Consider the following 20481-nt stretch of genomic DNA (forward strand, 5'->3'; position numbering starts at 1 on the left):
AGCTTATGAATTAAACAAGGCCAGGGCCAGTCTACATACCCGATAGTTGACGGTTGCCCGTGGCCTTCGTTGCTTCCCCTCCCTTCCGCTTTGCAGCTCCTTCCTTCCCCGCTATACCTTCCACCTTCCCTGCACATCCAATACACCTTCCCACTTCACCACCTTCCCTTATGTCCCCCTCTGCCTCCTTGCCAGCCCACCTCCCATGCAATCAAGGCAGAGGACACCGCACTCCCTGCCTTGAGCATGTGGGGTGCGGCTGCAATGAATTTCACTGTACTGCCCATGTCAACTCAGGCCTGGCGCCTCTGACACCGCCCTCATCCTGATCGGGGGAAAAAAATCTTTGATTTAAAAAAAAATCATTTTTCTTTAAAAAATGTTATATTTTTTAAGTTTGATATAGAAAGTAATATATATATATATATATATTCAGTAAGATGTTAAATTATAAGTAGTATTATTTGATTTCATGTATGAGATTAAGGTTAGATGTTATTAAAAAAGCATATGATCCAACTAAAAATAATCTTGGTGATTACCCAAGGGGTATTGGCTTTCTTGTGAATATTATCTAGGCTGAAATCATATTTTGGTTTGGAATAAGACCTAAAACTACTTCTGATTATTTGATAAATCTTCTTCAAACATAGAGAAATTGGTTAATGGTTTAAAACTTAAAGTTATCTAGCAAAAGTGAAAGTCTGCCCCTTATGAACTACCAACTGGTTATTTTGAATGATCTCGTTTTCCTTAAATAAAAATAATAAATTAGCCACATTCATTAATAGTAAACAATAGTAATTATGTCTATTGTTGGCTAACAATTAAATTATTGTCATATATAACTCTTATGAATTTCAATATATACTACTTAATCAATAAATCAATACAAACATATTGGTAACGTGGTTGATCCCGAAGCTAATGAGATGTCTCTGAGACCATGGAAATCAGCTAATAGTATGGGACCCTCAAGGAATATAGCATGAGAATGGTCACAATTTGTCTTGTCACTCACACATAATGAAATTAGATTGAGTAGAGACCCATGCAAACTCATGTCGAAAATGAATAAGGAGTGTGGAATGGTGACAACAAAACTAGCTTATGAAGTGATGGTGACACAAGAAGTAGAGTTAGACCCTTTTTAGTGGTATAAAGTTGTTTGGAAGTGGCGTTGTCCTTTAAATATCCACCTCTTTCTTTGGATGGTGCTAATTAACAAGAACCTCATGTGATATAATCTTTAGATACATGGTTGGGAAGGGCCTATAAGATGCCCACTTTGTTGTGATAATCAAGAGTCAGTGATACACTTGTTTGTGGATTGTGTTTTTTCATAGGCAGTGTGGAGAACGATCTTATTTGAGGAGGCCTGTGTAGGGTTGTGGTCAGGTAGATCATTAGGGGAATGCCTCACAGAGTGGAAAAAAAAACCCAACCTTAGAGCATTTTTCCATCCTTCCAAGATTGGTCCTTTGGCATATTTGGTTACACTAGAATAGAACCATATTTGATAGTCAAGTCCCAAATATATGACATGTGTTGTAGAAAATAAAAATAGCAATGAAGGAACTCAACACATAAGGTGTAAAGAAGAAGAACAAAACTCCAATTGGGCCCCAGATTGATACTTAGAAAGCTTGGGATTTCTTTGATGGAGTTAAGAGTCATGTCAAGGATTTTTGTAGAATAGAAGTAGCATTTCATGTTAATAACCATCTTTCTTTCCTTCTTAGCTTGGGGTTAGGGGTCGGATCTAATAATAAATCAGAATTAATTAGGATTTGGCTCATCCTTGACTTTTCCATGTCCATGCATGTGAAGTGCCTGCAAATCTTTGGTAATTCTCGAGTGGTTATTGATTGGTTCTTGGGATTGGCACATTACGTAATTTGGCCCTAAATCCTAGGCAACAAAGAATTCACCAACTACGAGAATTTTTGAGGACCTGGAGGTATCACATATCTACAGGGAACATAATTTTGATGCGAACAGAATATCAAAGGAAGCATTGCTCTAGTCTGTTAGACATTTAGTGATAATAGAAAAAGTCATTGAATTGAAGCAACATTTTTTGAATTGAAGTCGCTGTAATTGTTGGGATCTTATTTGTGTAACACCCTCCTACCACATCTACCCAAGCAACCGATTAGTCAGGGTAAGCATGCAATGATAGGCTACTATGATATGATTCAACCTTGTAGGAAACCTTAAGGAAATGGAATTGATGGAAACACAACACACAGACCTCCCTCAGGTGCTTCAGGACCCCCAGGAGCTAATCCACCACTCCAGGTACCCAACCCCTGAGTTAACCTAACATTTACATGAATTAAACCCAGAGTCGCTCCCATGACAAGTCATGCATGTGACTGTAAACCTATAGTCACTCCCACAATTCCTACAAGGGAGAGATTGCAGTCTCTATTAGCTAGTTTTGTGCCAAAGACTGTGATATTTAAGCCACTTTTTCAGGGCTAGTCTCCAAACCAATGCCTAGAACTTGATGAGACTCTCCAAGACATTAAATGACACCAAGGAAAAGCCTCTAACACAAAACTTGATCAAGGGCTTGACCTAACCAATCCTAACCATGACATACATTTTGTCAAACACTTAGTAAATATGAAACCTACAGGTGTAAATAACAGATCTAAGCATAGGGGTCTCATACTTGTCTGAGATTCACTATGAAGCATTGTATCCTTATCACATTAGTTGCCATTTCATCCATTAGGTCATAGATACATTGATCATTCAATAACAAGTAATAACATGATGAGATCCATACATAATTGTTGTCATAAAATACATACATAACCAGCATAGTAGGGACAGAAATACCAATGAAATCACAGCCATATAAACCACATATAATCCATCATAATGCTCATAGAGATACAAGGAGAAATAACCTTTCATTAATGATGCAAAATCCAAACCCGGGATGGGACTTCCATGTTCCACCCGACCGTAGAATGGCTGAGCCAAATCTCTCTTCAGCCATTCACCCCTGTGCCATATTCCAAGCATGAATGTGGGATCTCATAGAACACATCAATCAAAACTCATCTAGGGATTCCAAAGGCCATCCACCTCAACCCATCAAACAGTGATTCCACCTCATGGTTGGAAATCACAAAACCAACATCAGATCGGTCTCTATCCCAACCTTCCAAGGCTCCAAAGTGTTTGTTCCAACCCGTCTCCCAGGACTAGTAACTCAACCCACCGTTGTTGTCGGGCTCCATAGCGTTTGTATAACCAATGCTTCCAGGAATAGTAACTCAACCCACAACATTTTTAGGGCTTCCAGAGCGTTTGTCCAACCAGGGCTTCCAAAGCGTTTGTCCAACCAAGGCTTCCAAGAATAGTAACTCAACCCAAGTTGTTACAGGGCTTCCAAAGCGTTTGTCCAACCAGGGCTTCCAGAGCGTTTGTCCAACCAAGGCTTCCGAGACTAGTAACTCAACCCAAGTTGTTATAGGGCTTTTAGAGCGTTTGTCCAACCAGGGCTTCCAAGACTAGTAACTCAACCCAAGTTGTTACAGGGCTTCCAGGACTAGTAATTCAACCCAAGTCGTTATAGGGCTTCCAAAGTGTTTTTCCAACCAAGGCTTCCAATAACTAATAACTCAACCCAAGCTAAGGAAACTTGAGAACCAACCAAAACAAGCACTGAAAGTAAACCCACGATCACCATGGTTATCCAAGAAATGAAAAGGCTAGGTAAATCCACTGTCAATCCAGGCAATCCTCCATGCCAGTGACAGATCATAACCAAGAAATCAAATGCATGTGTCATGCATGCTAAAACTATTGAGGAAAACACACATGCAACTCGGTACCTGCAAGAAAAAAATGTTGTAGTTGTTGATCTCGATGCGCTCGCGTGCTTTCCTGCTCTTCCTTTGCCTTCTTGCTCCAAAACTCTAAGTATGCCACACCCTCCAAGGGTGCTCTAAGAAAACTCTAAGTATCCAAGAGTATGAGAGAGAGAGAGAATAATGAAAGAGCTCCAAAATTGAACTGACCAAGTCCTGCCCACTGATCCTCAAAAGCCTTTTTATTAATGAGGCCTCTATTTTATTCATTTTCCTCCTCACATGCAACCCGTGACCTTTCACCTTCCTTTTCTCCCAATTTCCATTATTTTCATAGATAAAATGTCAATAAATTCCTCATTCCTTTCCAAGGCCTTTGCCATTGTCTTTGCCAATTTCCTTAGCCATAATAAACCGAAACAACACCCCCTAGGATGTTCCCCCCACCACTCAGCTTGGAATATGAGTCCCATCATCATGGCCTTATATATATTTTTACATGGACTTTTCACTAGGGTTGTTACAGTTTGTTTTTATGTCTCATTTTTTTTGTTCTCGTTTGGTAAACATGTTTGAGATTATGTAATTGAACAATAATATGTATACTTTGATTTCAATAAAATAAAAAATATGTTATTTTTTCATGGCCAAAAATTAAAATGAAAATAAAGAAATAAAAGAGAGGTAAAAAAATAAATAAAAGAAAAAGAAAAAGAGTTTTAAGTCAAACAAACATTATTGATGATAAAGTCAATGTAATTAATTGATGATATTATTTGTGGATAGAATCGAGGGCCTATTCCTCAAGTGAATCTCTTTTAAAATTTGTGTTTTATAACCCAATGCATCTGACCTCGCATTAAAATTTTCATTAATGTGTTCAACAACATTGTATTTAAGTGATCAGAGACTTCCATAGTTATTCATATTGTTGGAAATTTCCAGAAGTGAACTATGTAATGTTTTCTATCCATCCAACGTTTCAAATGGTTACTCCATCCATCATAAGGGACCAAAGAGGTTTAGGAGTAAACGAGTGTTGAAGAGGCTATTTATAGAAGGAAGCTAAGCATCTGTTGGGATAAATATTAGAAAGGAATAACTTTGATCAAGGTTAAATTGATATTTAGGAACATAAAATAGAATTATTAGAAATAAATGTTAAATTAGAAAAAGTAATTAATGATTAAAACGGTAATTTGACTCCTCGATGGGGGTGAGTTCTGAGGCCAATCGTACGACAAGGGGTATTACTCTCCCCACACATGGCAGTAATAATGTAGGAGAGGGATAGTAGGTGGGCTTTTGGAAAAGGCTCGTTGAAAATTTTCGTTGCGGGGCTTGGTATTTTGGAAGCGCAATCAGAATGATGGCAAGGGTGGCGAGATGGGAAATGAACATAGAATTTGTAGGGACAATGTCACCTATTGTGGAGAGCCTCCTCGGAACCGATTTCAAATTCTCTAGGGGAGGGGAGACTCTAGCCATTGCAATAATAAATACTTGATTTGACAACACTCCAAGAATTCGAATAATTCCCATCATTTGGGACCTTGGAGCAAAGCATCTTAGGAGCCAAGAGGAGCTGGAAGGTTCTCAGGAAGTCATCCTCTCTTCATGGTCTATATGGTGGTGGTAGAGCGAAGCTATGACAAAATGTTGGGGTGAGCAACCGTCACAGTTGGTCCTACAGGTAATTGAAATCTCTCTATTATGTTCTATTTAGGCAATTCAGATTTATGTTCACCATACTAATTCCTCTCTTAGAAGCCCAACAAGCTTCCCATATTCATCGTTGGCTCCTGGAAGGCAGGGACGATGGTGAACTCGACATTTTGTCTATTCAGGATGGTGGGGATTGAAAGAAAATTCATCATAGGTGTCGACAGGGTCGCATCTCTAAAGTTGTGCAGCCTTCGTAGATCTAGGGTGGCATTGGTCTTAGAAACCACAGAAACCACTCCTCTCAACATGTTAAGAGGAGGGTCGCATAGTCACAGGACAAAGAGCTTGAGGTATTATTGTTTTCTCTATGGGGAGAAATAATTGGAGAATTGTGTTGAGTTGTCTACAGTCTTACAATGGTGTACCAACGAGGTCGCCCCCAACGAGGAGGTGGCCACCAGGGTAGAGGAAACCAAGAGGAGGAAGGGGATTTGGTAGCCCCTCGCAGAGACTCACCTGGTCGTGTTGACCTTCCATCCCCCTTTGACTCCATTGAGGCTCAAATTCGTCTTCTCCAACATTCAGTAGACCATCTTGCTAAAACGCAGCAAGAGGACCACGTTGACCTGATTAGTTTTCTCGCAGATATCTTGCATAACCAGAGACGCATTCTCGACCGTCAAGTATCCCTTAAAAGAAACCAGTAGCAACTACAAGATCGCATGGATGGAATCTAGGCCTACGTGGCTCATGTGGAGTCACACATTCATGATGTTATTTGATCCGAACTTAAACACGAACGCAACAACTTACAGATCTAATCATAAACATAGAGATGCAACAAAAAAAAGAAAAAAGCAAAAAACAAACAAAACAAACAACAACAAAAAAATAAACAAAACAAACAAAAAAGGAAACAACAAAAACGAAACAACAAGAAAAAAACAAAACAACAAAAAAACAAAAAACAAAAGAACAAAAGAACAAAACAAAACAAAAAACAAAAACAAAAACAAAAAACAAAAGCAAAAAAAAAATCGTCATTTCATTAATAGAAAAATATTAAACTATGCTTACAAACAGAATGGAAATAAGATAGCTCGAGCGATGGTAGCTTATCTCTGAGAAGAGATGTGGCAGCTACATGCCTCTGAATTGTGTTACAATGAGGCTCAAGGTTCTATTTATTATTGGAAAACATGAGAAAACTGTAAACAACCAAAACTATAACCCCGGGAGATGTAACACCAAGAGTTTGTGTGCCCTGTTGTGGTTAGTTGGGTAGCCAACTTCTCGGGGTCGTAACTTGGTCATATTATCTCTGTTTGACGCGTACGATACCTTGTTGGAAAGGTCTCACCGAGTACTACAAGTTTCGCCACAAGGCCCTAGTTGAGGCTATGGGCCTGCCACGAACCCCAAAAAAATGTCGTTTAGGGGGTCAAAAATGCTCCGGAAGTTTAGGACCCGAAAAACTGCTAAAAAGAGTAAATATTGAAATGAACAAGGAAACAGATGAAACCGACAGGGGGGTTTAGGTGGAATAGGCGGGTGGCCACCAATATCCACTTGGATCATTCCTCCCCCCTTAGGAAGCAATGGTCCCCATTGCATGCTGAGCCTCCATGAGGTGAGGAAATTTATGTTGAACCTGGTCCCTCATGAAAGAGTTGGCCTGCTTTGACAACTTGATATAACTGTATCCTTCGTTGGCGAGTGTTCTTGATTTATGTGGCCATGATCTGATTAGTTGTGGCTTGTTCCATGCAATCCGGGTTGAGCTCTATTGGTGTTAGTTGTTCTGTAATATCAGATGTGTCCAACAATGGTGGAAAGTATGGCCGAAGGCGATCTACATTGAACATTGGGTGCATACCAAGGAATGGTGGGATGTTGAGCTCAAAAGAATTATCACCGATGGCCTTGGTGATGGTGTATGGCCCATATCGAAGTGGGTGAAGCTTGCGTTGGGGTCTGGCAAAGCGTTCCTTCTAAAAATGTAGCCAAATTTTATCGCCCACCGAGAACTTGTGCGGCACTAGATGTTGATCATGGCGCTGCTTGTACTTAGCATTAGCTTTGTCCAATATATCATGGACATGTTGGCGAATGTGTTGAATGCACTCGATGAAGTTGTTAGCCCTTTCAGCTTTGGACTAAACGTGAGCTAAATCTACCTGAGTGGCTGCAAATAGTATGGCCACATCAATGGAGCATAACGGCTGAAATCCCAGCCCTACCTAAAATGGGTTATGGCCTATTGATCTGTGGAGAGCTCTGTTGTAGTTGTGTTGGATATAGGGGAGACTTTCATCCCACATGTGTGGATGCTTCGAGTTGTACATGCGCAGAAGGTGTACGATCATCTTGTTGACAACCTTTGTTTGGCCATTACTTTAGGGTTGGAAAGTCATGGACTTAGTAAGTTTTGTATCCAGCATCGACCAGAGACTTGACCAAAATGCACTCATGAATCTGTTATCCCGATCTGAGACAATGGACTGTGGGATCCGAAAGTGTACCCACACTCACTCAAAGAAGAGCTTAGCAGTGGCCTCTATTATGATACTCTTCTTGTAGGCCACCCTGATGGCCATCTTAGAGAATCTATCGATGACCATGAAAATGCAATCATTGTCATGCTTAGTCGAAGGAAAGCCCGACATGTAATCCATCAAGATAGATTCCCAAGGCCGGTTAGGAGTAGGTAGAGGAGTATATAGGTCTTGCTTCTTTATGGTTGATTTGGCAATGGCACAGGTGGTGCAAGACCTAATGTACTTCCCAACATCCTGATGAAGTTTCGGCCAATAAAAATACTTATGAAATACCGCCACTATTTTCTCTACTCTGAAATGCCCAGTGACCCGACTATAGTATGCCTCCGAAATCATCTTGGCATGCTCACTTGAAGGAACACAGATGTGTCCCAGGTGCCATAACAGTGCATCATGAAGGTGAAAATTTGGAACTTGCTTCCCATCCAGGGGTGTCTGGTATATGTTGCCAAATTCTGGATTTCTCTTGTAAAGATGCGGCCATCCCAATGTCTCGTGCCCACAAGATTCGAGCACAGTGATCAACGCCATGACCGGTGGTCGGCTGAGGCAATCAGTGATGTTATTAGTGCTTCCCTTCTTATACTTAATGTTCAAATGGAACTGCTGCAGATAGGTGGACCATTTCTGATGATGATCGTTCTGCAACTTCCCTTGTGTCTGTATGAACTATAGAGGTTGGTGGTCTGTGTGGATGACCGTTTCCTTCCCCATAATGTAATGCTTCCATTGACAGCAGGCCTGCACAATGGAATACATTTCTTTGTCATAGGTGGGGTACTTTCGAACTGTGTCTGAAACTGTCTCACTGTGGTAAGCCACTGGATGCCCATGTTGAGTAAGAACTGCACCAATAGCATAGTCAGAGGCATTTGTCTCAATCTCAAATGGTTGTTGCAGGTTTGGTAATGTGAGCACTGGTGCAGAGCAGAGGTGATTCTTCAACTCGGAGAACGCTTGTTGTTGGGTTTCCGACCAAAAAAACTTTTCTTTTGCTCTACCCTTGGTGACTTGACTTAAAGGCCAAGTGATATGAGAGAACCCCAACACGAACCTACGGTAGAAATTGGTAAGACCCAAAAAGATGTGGAGCTTTGTTAGAGTGGTTGGGGCTAGCCAATCCCGAATTACTTGTATATTGGATGGGTCCACATGTACACCCTACTCATCAATGATGTATCCCAAATATTTAACCTGGGTCAGACCAAAGGTGCATTTCTCCAAGTTAGCACATAACTTGTGTTATCACAGGGTTTGAAGGACCTGTTGAATATGGTGGAGGTGCTTTTCCCCACTCTAGATGAAGATCAATATGTCATCTAAATACACCACCAAGAATGCATTGGTGAAGGTTCGCAAGATGTCGTCCATTAGTCTCATGAAGGTTTGCAGGGGCATTCGTCAATCTGAATGGCATGACCAACCATTCGAAAAGGCCCTCCTTGGATTTGAAGGCAGTCTTCCACACATCGGAGGGTTCGATAAGCACCTAGTGATAACATGACTTCAAGTCAATCTTGCGGAAATATTTGGCCCCTTTGATCTGGTCCGGAAGGTCATCAATCCACGGGATTGGGTACCTATTCATGAAAATCATCTTGTTCAGCTCCCAATAGTTAATACAAAGCCTCCAGGTCCCATCCTTCTTCTGTACCAATACAATCGGGCTCCCACAAGGTGATGAGCTTGGTCTGATGTGCCCTTTATGCAACAGTTCCTGAATTTTCCTCTTGATCTCATCATTCTCCAAAATAGAGGGTCGATAGATCGGTCCATTGGGCAGCGGCGTGCCTCGATTGAGTGCTTGACCTGACAGTGCATAGGTACCCCTGTGGGTGAGGCAAAAATATCCTTGTACTCCTCCACGACCTTCTCCACCTGTTGTTGTTGTGCAGAGGAGCCCTGCCTGGAAGTCGTGGCCACAACCTTCTTCTTGCCCTGGGGGCGAATCATAAGGAAAACAAATTTCATGTTCTGGGAAATGATCTTACTTCATTGCTTTGCAGTGATCAAAGAGACGGCGGTAGGCGGGGCTACCTCAGTGTCATGTACAACTTATTAGCCAAATAAATAATCACAGAGAGAGGTCGAAGCTCATATACAGCATGTCGCTTCCACAAGTATGGTTTTCCTAACAATACATCACAAACTTCAAGAGGAGCAACGTCACACAGTACCTCATCTGTGAAGGGCTTGATGTTGTAGGGAAGGCGACACTGTTGGCTGACGCGAAGATCTCGTCCTTGGTGAAGCCACCCAACGGTGTACGGTTATGGATGTGTTGTAGTCTTTAGGCTCAGCCGCTTCACGACCTCTGCTGAAATGAGCTTCTTTTGGCTCCTGTTGTCGACAATGAATTGTAGCGGAGAACCCTTCACCCACATCTATGAGTGGAAGAGGCGTTCCCCCTCCTCTGGATCTTTATTCTCAATCTTCTGGATCTTGGTGGTGGCCACGGTGGCACTGGGCTTTGCATCGATGATTTTCTTCCCTTTTTCAGTTCCCTTATCGGGTTCTGATAAAGTCAGAACCTACATCTAATTCAGAAGCCTTCGTCTCTGCCACTAGTGACTGCTTGGCACGACACTCACTGGTATTGTGAGTGGATCTCTTATGGAACTCACACCATTTTCACATGTCCTTCTTCGTCTTTGTGGTGTTTTTCTTTGCTTGTGGCTTCGGCGGGCTGTCCTAGGTAGCCCCGCCTTGGCTTGGTCCTTTGTTATGTGTTTTGAGGGTGCCTTTTCCTTAATTTGGATCTGCATATCAAAAGTCTTACTTCTTCTACTCAATCTTGACAGTGTAACGATACGACGTGCCGAGCGAGGAAATGTCTAGGAAATCCATCTCGTCCTAGATGTACTTGTGTAGAGAGTCGTCATACTTAAGCACCAAATATCGCTCAATATCCTTGATACCCAGCTTCATGCGAAGGGTACGGAAACTATTTGTGAACTCTCGCACATCTTGGTCCCTTCCTTGTCCTAGCATGGTCCATTTTATGTATTTGTCTTAATAACTCCTGACAAGGTAATATTGTTCCTTTATAGCGTCTTAGAAAGAATTCTAAGTGGGTGCGACTAAAAATAGCGAGGGTTCACTCTCTTCCTTTTGTTCACAGTAGGTTTCCCTCCAGTCCTTGACGTGTGGGGCGGCTTTGAGAACTGAAAAAGTAATCTTTTCCCGATTGGAAAAGTCTTGAACTGAAAAATGTCCTTCCAACAAATTTAACCATTTATCTATGATGTATGCATCTATCAGGCCTTTGAATATGGGAATATCGAAGTTAAATTGTACCTTAAAATGACTGACGCCTCCAGAGTGGCTGATGGATGAAGATGCATCACCTTTGGGTAACCATCGAAGGATCTGGGAAAAGTTATCCATCATCGCATCCATTTGTCACTGGAGGGATTCCTCGAGCAACATTTTGAAAGGATCTCTTGCCCCCTTGTCTTTCTTTTCTTATGCCATGGGAGGTCGTTAGGTTTTGTGAGGCTGATCTTGCAATGGTCCAATCAAATCAAGCCCTAACTCCTTATACCCTGACCTCGTTGGGGACATGCGAAGAAAAACAAAGGAAGAGTAGACTGCTCTGATACCACCGATATGAACTTAAACAAGAATGCAACAACTTACAGATATAATCATAAGCACAGAGATGCAGCAGAAAAACACTTCATTTCATTAATAGAAAAATATTGAACTATGCTTACAAACAGAATGGAAATAAGATAGCTTGGGCGATGGTAACTTATAACTGAGAAGAGATGTGGTGGATACATGCCTCTGAACTATGTTACAATGAGGCTCAAGGGCCTATTTATTATTGGAAAACATGAGAAAATCCTAAACAACCAAAACCAACCCGACGAGATGTAGCACTGATCAGGGATCAATGTTTTAGCTAAAAAAATGAAAGTGCTCAGAATTGCTTGAGACCTAAATGACCGGATAGATTTCGTCACCAGGATCCCAATGTCGTGAACAGTTCAAAAAACTGACATCGTATGCAAAATTTAGAGCTTCTGAAAGTTTGGTCGAAAAAAAAAGTCAAAGTCAAAGTTTGATTGCATGCCTAGTCAAAATGTAGAGAACATTCTCCAGTTTCAGCCAGTGACATTGTGACAAGTGTCATCTTCAAATTCGCCAGATGGTTTGTTAAGAGGTGATTTTGCCAATGTATTAAATATTAATTATATAATTTTTAAACCGAAATTTCCAAATGCGCATATTTCGTTGGCACATATCAAACTTTCGACGCATATAATATCTGGTATTAAAAATATGATGGGGAAGGGCAATTTGAACCCGTGACCTCCCCCTCATAACTCTTGTGGCTTACCATTCCACCAAAAATGCACATGTTGAGAGGGAGGCCCACGATATTTTATTTAAGTTCGCATTAATTGCCGGCGGCGGGGGTGGTGGGAGCCAGCCCTGCGGGCCAACGCCCACCCCATGTGACCATGCGCCTGAACTAGGAGCTAGGAGCCAGCACTAAGCGAGATTAGTGCACCACTAATCAATTTAGAATTTAATTAATCCATGATTAAGTTAGCGTAAATTATGGCGGAGCCACCAAATCTGGAATTGCCACCAAACTTGGCGGACTTAACTGGAGTCTCTCCAGATTTAGCGGAGGTTTTCTAGGAAAAACTGTTTGAGCCATAACTCACTCAATTCTCAGCCAAATTTCGAAAATGAATAGTCATTTTTGGCTAATTGACATGCTAGGAACTCATTGGAGTAGGTTTTAGAGGCATAAGAGGTCATATACAAGTGTTTTTTGTCACTTGAAAAATTTTGAAGCCTAGGGCCACCAGGTGTTGGAGGCCATTGCTAGAGCAGATGGTAACCAAATTGAGTAAAAAAATAGTCATTTATGACAGTTTTGAATGTTTTAAAATCATTGGAATAGGTTGCAAGAGCATTGGATGCATGTAGCAGAAATTTGAGCACTATTGAAGCTAATACAAAGGCCCACACTATGAAGCTGGAACAAGGAGATGTAGCCCAGGAGGGGTGAATTATTTCAACAAAAATTTGTGTATTGAGCTCTGTTATTTGTGCTTGATGTGTTTTTATATGCTGTTGTTCAGCCATTTAAATTCATGTTTTTATGTTCATGCAAAATACTAAATTTCACCAAGTTAGATGAATTGACAATCACATGCCCATGGATAAACTCTTTATGGCTAAGCAAACCAAAGCAAAGAAAAATTTATATCTAGAAATGATACTAACACAACATTAACTAGCAATCAATTTCAGATCAAGTTGGTATCGGAGCATAGGGTTTCTTGCTTGATTTTCTTGAAGAGTTTATTAGTTGCAATTGTTGTTATGATTACAAGGTTAAAGTTGCAGAGACGAGAAGGGAAGCTACTGATAGCTAGTCCTGAGATTAGGACAAGAAGGAAGAAGGGTGAGAAAGCATCATCCTCACCCAAAGGACCACCCAAGGCAGCACCTGAATCACCTCAAGTTCCATCTCCATCAGTTGAGATAGAAGAGGCATAGATTGCACAAGAGGTTGAAGTGATTGAAGAGGTACAATCAGTACAAATTTCTGAGCCTGAATCCATAGCCATTATGTCTAGAGAAAGAGAGCCTAGAGGTCCCTCTTCAGAAGAGGAAGAATTCAAGAAATCTTTCTATACTTTGACTGAGATGGTTAAAGTCCTCTATGAAGAGAGGAACACTAGAATGGTTGGAGAGAGTTCTAAACCTCCACATGGAGAAGGAAGCTCAGAGGACAAAAAAGATGAGAAGAAGGATTCCAAAGGGAATGGTGGAAAGCCACCTCCATCTCCACCATCCTCATCATCTTCACCATCTCACATAGCATCATCTTCCACTACCACCACTAGCCATACTCATTCCAAAACCCCAAAAGGAAAAACTCCATTAATGAAATTGGACATAAAATTTGAACTTCTAATGTACAAGGGAGAAGTGAATGCAGAAAAGTTGGACAATTGGATTCGACAATTGGAGGTATACTGCAAAATTCAGAACCTTCAAGAAGATGACATAAAGATCCAGTTGGCTTCACTGAGGCTAGAAGGAGCTGCACTAGTTTGGTGGGAAGCAAAGACTCAAGAGGAAATGCGAATCCATGGTAAGATATCCATTTCTTGGGTTGAATTTGTTTCTACAATTAAAATGCAGTTTTATCCTTTAGCCTATATGCAAAAAGCCATTATGAGTTGGTAGAATTTTAGACAGTTTAAAGGCCAAACAGTCCAAGATTATACACAGGAGTTTAGGAAGAGGGCTTTATTGTTGGGAGTAAACTTGAATTCACAAGACACACTCTTGAAATATATTGGAGGTTTACATTCCTATTTGCAGCATACTATCCTTATGTTTAACCCAAGCAACTTAGATGAAGTATGTGTGCAAGCCACACATCTTGAGGCAAGGGGAAAACAAAACATAGAGGAGAAAGGTGAAAGTGAGGGTAAGGGAAAAGAGAAGGGAGGAAAGGGAAAGAAGAATGCAAGTATCAAAAAAGAGAAGGAAAAACTCACATGCAAAAACTGTTCAAAGACTAGCCATGATGAAGACCATTGTTGGCAACTTCATCCAGAATTAAAACCAGATAGATTGAAAGCCAAAGAGAAGGGCAAAATTGTTGCTATAGCTGAAAACGACTTTAGGTCAGCTATGGGTTTGAAAGTTCAACATGTTGAAAGTACTAGTTCCTCAAATAGTCACAACAACACTCCAAATGAAGACAAAACGGAAGAGTTGTTCACTGTCAGAGTAATCTCAAATCATACCAAGATTGATGCACTCTTTGATAGTGGATCACAAGCAAACCTAATTTCAGAAGACTTAGTTAAAGAGATTAAACTTGAAACCATACCACATCATAAACCATACCCTTTGGAATGGATAGTTAAGGATGCCAATTTACAAGTTTCAAGGAAATGCATTTTTAGATTTGTTATTACTGCAAACTTTGTTGATGAAGTCGAGTTAGACGTGGTTCCACTTGACATTTCTAGAAGTATCTTGGGAAGTCCATATTTGTATGACAGGAAAGCTGTGTTTCATCGCTATGAGCACAAATATCATTTGCTTAAAGACGGGGTGAAGTATATTGTGAGAGCTCATCACAAGAAACTGAACATTTCTTTAGTTAATGAAGGGCAAATGAAGAGGCTAGTGAATGCAAGTCAGAACTTGACATTGTTGATGATCGAACAAAGAAATGTTTTGAATCATACTTTTCATAAAGATGCTTATATTTGTAATGAGTTGTTTCGGAATGATAACAGGTTACCTTTGAAATAAGGTGAAAAACATTTGCAACAACCAACATTGGTGTTGAGCGGTGTTGAAAACAAGGTGCCGGTGCAAGAAGTTGCAAAGGTCAAAGAGACAAGGACAAAGCAGCTTGGCAAAGAAGGCATGGGTTTCACAAATGTTCATTTCTGGTTTCCAAAAGGCAAATTACAATGGCGGAGAAACTTGGGCAAGAGTCGACTCAAGTACAAGGCAAAAGAAGCTAAAAATATCCATAGAGACAAAGTGCAAGGTGAGAAAGATTCCAAGTTTCCTTTGATTGTTGACCAAGGTAGAAACAAGATGTTTTCTACAAAATTAGATTGTTGTTTTTCAAATTCAGAAATATTATAGCGTGACGGTGTCAAAGACAGCAATAGATGGTCGTCGGAATCAAGGAAAAAATTAACTTTTTATGAAAAGCTCCAAATGATGAAATTAGGAAAATTTCAATGGATAAAGACTGGAAGGATGAGGGAACAGTCCCCTCATCAACATAATCAGTGATCAAGAGAGATTTTGGGGTCCAAAAGGTTTCTAGTGGGGAGGAATGATCAGGGATCGGTATTTTAGCTAAAAAAATGAAAGTGCTCAGAATTGCTTCAGAACTGAATGACCAAATAGAGTTAGTCACCAGGATCCCAACACTATGAACATTTAAAAAAGCCGACATCGTATGCAAAAGTTAGAGCTTCTGAAAGTTTGGTAAAAAAAATTCAAAGCCAAAGTCTGATTGGATGCCCAATCAACATGCAGAGAATATTCTCCAGTTTCAGCCAGTGACACTGTGACAAGTGTCATCTTCAAATTTGTGAGATGGTTTTTGAAGAGGTGATTTTTCCATATATTTCACAATATATAAAATTTCCAAACGAACTTTCCAAATGCACATATTTCGGTGGCACATATCAAAGTTTCGGCGCATATAATATATGGTATTAAAAATATGATGGGGGAGGGCGAGTTTGAACCCATGACCTCCCCCTCATAACTCTTGTGGCTTACCATTCCACCAACAGTGCACATGTTGAAAGGGAGGCCCACGATATTTTATTTAAGTTCGCATTAATTGCCGGCGGTGGGGGTGGTGGGAGCCAACCCTGTGGGCCAGCCCCCACCCCATGTAACCATGCGCCCGAACCAGGAGCCAGGGGCCAACACTAAGCGCGATTAGTGTACCACTAATCAGTTTAGCATTTAATTAATCCATGATTAAGTTAGCGTAAATTATGGCGGAGCCACCAAATCCGAAACTGCCACCAAACTTGGCGGACTTAACTGGAGTCTCTCCAAATTTAGCGGAGGTTTTCTAGGAAAAAATGTTTGAGCCATAACTTACTCAATTCTCAGCTGAATTTTGAAAATGAATAGTCATTTTTGGCTAATTGACATGCTAGGAACTCATTGGAGCAGGTTGTAGAGGCAGAAGATGTCATCTACATGTGTTTTTGGTCACTTGAATATTTTTTAAGCCTAGGGCCACCAGGTGTTGGAGGCCATTCCCAGAGCAGTTGGTAACCAAATTGAGTAAAAACATCGTCATTTTTGATAGATTTGAATGTTTTAAACTCATTGGAACAAGTTCCAAGAGAATTGGATGCATGTAACATCAATTTGAGCACTATTGAAGCTAATACAAAGGCCCACGCTATGAAGTTGGACCAAGGAGATGTAACCTAGGAGGGGTGAACTTCAACAAAATTTTGTGTATTGAGCTTTGTTATTTGTGCTTGTTGTGTTTTTATATGCTAATGTTCAGCCGTTTAAATTCATGCTTTTAAGTTCATGCAAAACACTAAATTTCACCAAGTTAGATGAATTGACAATCACATGCCCATGGATAAACTCTTTATGCATAAGCAAACCAAAATAAAGAAAATTTTATATCTAGAAATGGTACTAGTACAGCATTAACTAGCAACCAATTTCAGGTCAAACACCAAGAGTTTGTGGGTCTCGTCGGGGTTAGTTGGGCAGCCAACTTCCCGAGGTCATAACTTGGTCATATTATCTTCGTTTAGCGCGTACGATACCTTTTGGAAAGGTCTTGTCGAGTACTACAGGTTTCGCCGCAGGCCCCTACCTATGACTATGGGCCTGCCACGGACCCAAAGAAAACGTTGTTTAGGGGGTCAAAACTGCTCTAGAAGTTCAGGGCCCGAAAAACTGCTAAAAATAGTAAATGTTGAAATGAACAAGGAAACATATGAAACTGACTAGGGGGTCTAGGTGGAATAGGCGGGTGGCCACTAATATCCACCTAAATCATTTTCCATTATCCATATGCTAGAGGCAGAGCTACAGAGGAAAATGACCCCAATCTAACTCAGATGTAAGGATGAAAATAAGATTTATGTACTTTTTTGATAGATTTTGTGTCTCGTGGGCTATGGATATAAAAAGACCTAGTTTCACTCAGTTACTTTCAAATTATTATTTTCTTATACTTAAAGGCCAACAAATCAGGTCGAAATGAGGCCATTTTTTCTTATCAGAGGAGTCTCCCATGTTGTATATTTTTCATGATTTAATACAAAATTGTTGACTTATAAAAAAAATGGTAATTTGACCAAAAATAGAGTATACGAAATAAATTAATTAGTAATAAATATTAAAATAGATAAAATAAAGAATATAAACTAAATAATTAGTAATAAATGTTAAAATAGATAAAAATAAATAATGATTAAAACAGTTATTTGACCAAAATTACAAAGAAAAAATAAATAAATTAAGAATTAATTGTCTGAAGAATAGACCAAATTCTAATAAGCCCAATTCTAATAAGGTCACATTGAAACTTTAGAAAGTAAATTAAGAATTAATTAAATAATGGAGTAACTTTTGTTTAGAACTTAATAATAAAACTAATATTACTAAACCGATTTTAAATAAATTTAATCAAGTTTGATTAAGGAGGGGGAGGTTGAAAGATCAGGGTCAAATTAATTAAATAGGGAATATAATCTAAGGAATAATGTTAAAGAAGACAGAATGAGGTTTCAATTTGGAATGATGATAAGGTTTATGAAAGAGGGGGGAGGTTGAAGAAGTGGAGAAAAGGCCACTAAGGGAGGGAGAGAGGCCAAAGGGGGGGGGGGGGGAATCAATGGGTGAGATGGCAGATGATAGGTTTCTAGGATTGGCTATGTCTGTATCCATCCTCCCTATTAAAGATATTAGGGTTCTTCCCCGTTTCGAGGGCTTCTCAAATAATTCAAGAGTTATAGAAAAGAATAGAGGCTAGGATTTTTTATTGATTGAAACAAATTAAGTGCTTAGATTTGAATGAGTGCTCACTGACCATTAACTCCATGCCCTTTCACATCACCACCCATCCCAAAAGTCAGGCATTCTTAAAACCCTCATCACCAAAGCTCTAAAAATCTCTAATCCCCAGTTTCTTTCAACTGAAAAATCCCATATGTTGCAAGCTTTCAAAGATGATGGTTATTCCTCTACTCATATCATTAAAGCCTTTCAATCTATTGCTCTCCCTAGGTCCTCCAATTATGATCCCTCTCCCTCTTATGGCATGCCTGTGGCCAAGTTACTCTCCCACACATTAAATGAACCATTGATCTTATAGCAAAGATCTTGGCCAAAAAGAACATTAAAACCATATTTAAGCCCCATCAAAACTCTCAAGCAATTATTCCAGTCAACCAAATACAATTCAGACCGCATGCTAGGATCAAGGGTCTATTAGATTCCCTATGCTTGAGGTAAATCATATACTAGAAAAATTGGTCGTCCTTTCAAAGCTCGCCTCAAAGAACACATAGTTGATACCAACCATAACTTCAAAGTCTGTCATCAATGAGCACTCATTTAAGTCCAAGCACTTAATTTGTCTCAATCAATAAAAAATACTAGCCTTTGTTCATTTCTATAACTCTTGAATTATTCGAGAAGCCCTCAAAGTCAAGAAGAACCTCGATAACTTTAATAGGGAGGATGAATACAAACTTAGCCAATCCTGGAAACCTTTCATATACAATCACACCCATTGATTCTCACCCCCACCCGCCTTGGCGGCCTCTCTCCCGCCCTTAGTGACCTTTGCTCAACTTCATCAACCACCCCGCTCCCCCACCCCCCTCTTTCATGAATCTTATCATCATTTCCAATTAGACCCAATTGGACCCTCATTTTGTATTCTTTAACCTTATTCCTTAGATTATATTCCCTATTTAATTAATTTGATCCTAGCCTTTCAACCTCCCCCTCCTTAATCAAACTTGATTAAATTTATTTAAAATTGGTTTAGTAATATTAGTTTTCTCGTTAATTTCTAAACCATTTTTACTTCATTATTTAATTAATTCTTAATTTACTTTCTAATGTTTCAATATAACCTTATTAGAACTCGGCTTATTAGAACTTAGTCTTTCTTCAATCAATTATTACTTAATTTAATTAAATTATTTAAATTTTCTTTGTAATTTTGGTCAAATAACCGTTTTAATCACTATTTATTTTTTTTAAATTTATTACTAATTATTTAGTTTATCTATTTTAACATTTATTACTAATTATTTTATTTTATATTTTTTAATTTTGGCCAAATTACGGTTTTAATCATTAATTACTTTTTCTAATTTAATATTTATTTCTAATAATTATTTTATATCCCTAAATATCAATTTAACCTTGACCAAAGTTATTCCTCTCTAATCTTTATCCCAACACATACTTAGTTTCCTTCTATAAATAGCCTCTTCAACACTCGCTTACTCTTAAAGCTCTTTGGTCCTTGATGATGGATGGACTAACCACCCGAAACGTTGGACTGATAAAAAACATTACACAGTTCACTTCCGGAAATCTCCAACAACATTGCATTTATCATTGTTCAAACATTATGTTAAGATTTACATAAGTATTATGATATTTATGCTTTGTGAACTCCTACATATATTGTATCATATTTCATATGGGTTCGTAATCAAAAAATTTAGTTATTGAAATTTAATAATATGAAAGTTTTTTTTTATTAACTTATAATTTGAATTGAGTTTTTTTATTAATTAGATAAAATTGAGTAAAAATTTTAAAATTAATTTTTTTATTATGTATAGAGCTTAAATTGCAATAAAATTTTGTTTTTGTATTGATTTAAAATTGGATAA

The sequence above is a fragment of the Pinus tabuliformis genome, chromosome J (genome assembly GCF_031772625.1).
Source record: "Pinus tabuliformis cultivar Carrire ecotype Pingquan chromosome J, CPIR1, whole genome shotgun sequence".
NCBI lineage: Eukaryota > Viridiplantae > Streptophyta > Pinopsida > Pinales > Pinaceae > Pinus > Pinus tabuliformis.